This window comes from Pelophylax lessonae, assembly GCF_965119305.1.
Source record: "Pelophylax lessonae genome assembly, contig: HAP1_SCAFFOLD_945, whole genome shotgun sequence".
In the NCBI taxonomy this organism is placed as follows: Eukaryota; Metazoa; Chordata; class Amphibia; order Anura; family Ranidae; genus Pelophylax; species Pelophylax lessonae.
The window spans coordinates 1,677-5,981 of record NW_028119415.1 but is presented as its reverse complement, the minus strand read 5'-3'; the positions used below and the strand labels follow the sequence as shown (position 1 = coordinate 5,981).

Here is a 4,305-nt window from a genome sequence, read left to right as displayed (position 1 = left end):
AAGCCAAGGTGTCGGTATACTCCTACAATGGCGCATGCCAAGGTCACTGGACTGAAACAATGGTAAGTCATTAAAAGCAATCAGTTGTGCCATTGTTAAACAGATCTTGTTCTATCCATGGTAAGGTTTAGCCGTGTACAGCAAACCACTAATGTCAACTTGTAATCTGGAGGGTACCAAGCACTGCATTACAAAATTTAAGTCTAGAGACTGCTGAAGCTGGGCTTACCCATTCTCTGCTTTGCAGGGATGCATGATCCAACTCCGGTGCATACTGGATCAGAAGACAGGTTTGAAGCATCACAGATAACCACATCACAGTGGAAATAGATCTAGAGGATAAGATAAATAACTCAGTTCCTTCATATCTGCATAGGTTTGCCTTCTGATTTATTGAATGTACTCACTGCTCCAGTATAAGCATTGTCACCATCCATGAAGGTAAATGTTTTTACTTCAAACCTCTTGAAATGGGATGGAAATTGAACTCTGGAATCTGCTGTCACTTTATGGAAGTTTGTCGGGTAGGACTCCCCATATTCACAACTGAAAACAAAAAAAAAAAAAAATAATGAGAATGCTGCCACTTGACAGTTTTTGATGTTCCAGCTTGAGTACTACAGCACAGCAGGCCATTGGTATGGGTGTAGATTGATGCACTGTTACCATTACTGCACTGTTACCATTACTACACACTTCCAAACTTTGAAATACTGGTGGAAGGTGGGCAATAGAGCCTTCAAGGCAACACTGGCTGCTGATAGTGAAGCTAAATTCCTTTCATTGACCACAGGACAGTTACTCCCACTGATCAACATTGGGAGCATTTTTTACTATCATTGAACAGAGACCAGGGCATTGCTAAAAAAAAAAAAAAAAAAAAAAAAAAAAAAAAGTGGACAATAGAAGTAAAGAGACCCCTGCTGTAAACCAGCAATTACAATTTGACCTATACTGGGACCACAAGATATACACATATTGAGCAAACCAGGTTAGTTCTGGGTAATTTAAGATTCTTATGCTTGGTAATCCAAGGCAAAATACCCACAAGAATGGGTCATTGAGAACTTTTAAACCAGTTTAACAGCTGTGAAAGTAAAATTCTGCTGGAAGAAAAGCTCCTGCACTAAAAACAACCCTACAAATTTTCAAATGGCAGGTGAAAGTTTCAACATGCTCAGCTGGTTCACAACAACCAAAAAGTAAAAACAAGGTGTCAAAAATGTTACCATATTGAGCCGCTTGCTATATTGTTGTCATATTAGTCCATTGACAATTGTGCAACTTTAAAAATCGTGTGATTTTTGTGACTTGGATGCAATTTTGATGGGATTTTGGATCAGTGTTAATTTTGCAGCAAATTTCAATTTAGTTTTAGTCTTAGGACTAAAATGGCATTTTAGTTTTAGTCCCATTTTAGTCTTCTGCAAGTGTTTTAGTTTAAGTCGTATTTAATCGACTAAAACATCCTACATTTTAGTCGACTAAAACTAATTTTTCTTAATTATTTAGTTTTCAGCAGCTTAGTAGATACTCCTTATGCTTATGCGGTGGTGCAATACATGTTTAAACTTTAATGTGCCATTATTACACGCTCTGGATGGAATTGTGTTGCCGATATAGAAACTGCCAGTAGAGGAGTGTTCATTTTGATGAAAATTTTTTATTTAGTTCTAGTCTTATGACTAAAATGCCATTTTAGTTTAAGTCGTATTTTAGTCATCTGAATTATTTTAGTCATATTTTAGTTGACTAAAATTGTGTTAATTTAGTCGATGAAAACGTTTTAGTCGATGAAATTAACACTGTTTTGGATGAGTGCAACTTTGTAGAGCCCAAACACATTGGTCAAAGCCAAAGACGCACATACAATGCAGGTGCCAATTTCATGTGACTTGAGGGTGTATATTTAAAGTCTAAGGCCCTCAAGTTACAGGAATGTCAGACTTAAGTAGTGCAGGAACTCAACTGTAGGTCACAACCATGAATGTTACTTATTGGGAAACATGGGATGAGACTTTGGGGTCCAAAGTCGCATGACAAGTTGCACAAGTGTGAATGGGGCCTAAACCACAATTGGGCTTCAAGCCCTCTGCACACCAAGAGTACACTCTCCAATTTAAATTTAGAACTTTTGTATACAAGCTGCGATCAACAAGTCTTACCTGTTGGTGACAATGGGCCATGAGGGTGAGCTGTTCAGGTCAGGTGATGTCGTAGCCCAGCAGGTATCAAGGAAGATTTCTACTCGAGAGTCTGAACTGTATAGGAGCTCAACTTCGAAATACAAGGGCTCCGTCAGGTACTTCACAACTGGATATTCCACATCTCCATAGAAGTTCGTATAGGTGATATCTAAGGGGGAAAAAAAAAAAAAAAGTTTTCTGCACCCCTTTTACTAATGCATTCAATGTTCAGGCACATTAAAGCAAGCTGGGTGTTGTATTCACACATACAATGTACTTGCTAGATTGCAAGCGCTCCAAACAGTGCTAATGGGCATATACTCTAAAAGCCAGGCTACCAAAAACTTAGTTCTAACAAAATGTTTCACCATTTTAATACAGCCACCTTATATACAGTTTCTATACCTATATATCTATAAACAGTGGCTGCATTTGTTTTCCAGGCCTTCCCTCCCATTTTCAACTGATGATCCTGCCAATAACTTCCTGTTCTAGGTTACAAACATTTGCTCACATTGCATCCAGGTTTAGCCTTGAGCATGAAGGAGCTCAACAGTATTCGAGGTCTGGCAGGACTACAGGGAGGTCAGTATAGTTATCTGATGCAGCAAACCTGTTACAATACAATGTACGATCTTGACTGATGCAAGAGTAAACCCAAGCTCTTGGGGCATGGAATCCACGACACCCTAATGCACCTTTAGGCCCTATAAAAACTTTCCTAATGCATCTCAGAAGTTTTTCCCTAAAGCACCACTATTCTGGCAAAGAAGCCTTTCTGAAGAGAAACTGAACACCAACTTTGCCGATTTCAGCAAGTGCTAGCCTCTTGTCTTATTCCAACTTTCTGGCTTTAGTACTTTGATTCTTTCAATGGCTGCCCCCACATCTCTTCAGAAAGGCAGAAATTTAAGCTAGTGCAACATTATTGGTATATAGCCAGCTATACCTGTACACTTTCAAACACTGCATGGGGTGGAAGGGCCAAAAAGGTAGTCAAGCCTGCCATGTTATTTCTGATAAAGGTTCTAAAACTGTTAAAAAAAAAAAATAAATAGTTTTAGCAGTTCCAATGCCTTACCTTTACTCAGTCTTAAAATCAAATCAAGGGGTGCCATTGCTGACTGTGCACTAGGTGTTGGGTTGTTCTGATAACTGTACTTAGCTGTCACGGTACCATTAGTTGTGTAGCTGCATGTGATATTAATTCTGAAAAGAAAAAAAAATTACGGTGACCCAATTAGACATCTGCATTTTTAATAAAAAAGCATTAGACCCGATTTACACTTGAAAATGGGTCCATTACTGATTACATACGGAAGACCCAGTGTGGTTTCCAGGCACTTGCTGGTCCTCGACAGGCCATGCCCAATCTCAGGTAAGAGTCTAAAAAAGTAAATGCGGGGGACAGCAAATAGCCAATTGCTTTCAATGGGGCTGCTGCCAATTCTGCAGGCAAGTCCCCAACGTCTCTGGTCAGAGGCGGCTCTAGGCTTTGTGAGGCCTAAGGCAATACTTGGACATGAGGCCTCACTCACGCCCATAATGGGAAAAATAATTCAAGCGATAAAAATTAACTGTATAAATTGCATATATTAACAGCCTTAAGCTTTGTACTATGAATTCACTGTCTATGTATGTATGTATGCATGCATTCTTACATCAGTCCCCAGCATTTCCCTATAGGTCATGATTCCCCGAGTTCCTCCTTACATCAGATTTCAGTGTCCCCCCTTACATAAGAGTTCTCCTTTAAATCAGATTCCCCCCCAGCATCTCCTCCTTACATCAAAGTCCACAGAATTCCTCTTTACTACATTAGAGTCCCCCTCTTAAATAAAATTTCACAGAGCCCCCTTTACATCAGAGTCTCAAGAGTTCCCCCCTTACACTAAGAGGGAAGACTGATGTAAGAGGAGTTCTGGGAACCCTGATTTATGGGGAATGTTGGGGACTCTGATGTAAGGAGAGTTCTGGGAACCCTGGTGTAAAAGGGAACTCTGGTCACCAAAGCTCCCCCTTGCATCAAAGTTTCCAGAGACCCCCTTACATTTCCCTTCCTCAGCCCGCCACAGTCTAGGGCAGGACAAGTCCCACTGCAGAAGGCTGCCATACCAGA

The 4,305-nt window shown here is 40.2% G+C and overlaps 1 long non-coding RNA gene across 1 annotated transcript; it reads right to left on the bottom strand.

The window, feature by feature from the left end:
• Positions 1-228: 228 nt before the first annotated feature.
• On the bottom strand, positions 229-2,261 carry LOC309544099. Its single transcript, XR_014224825.1, has 3 exons — positions 2,166-2,261; positions 408-546; positions 229-332 (listed from the first exon to the last, which is right to left on the bottom strand). It is a non-coding gene; the product is annotated as an uncharacterized lncRNA (long non-coding RNA).
• Between the last annotated feature and the right edge of the window lie 2,044 nt (positions 2,262-4,305).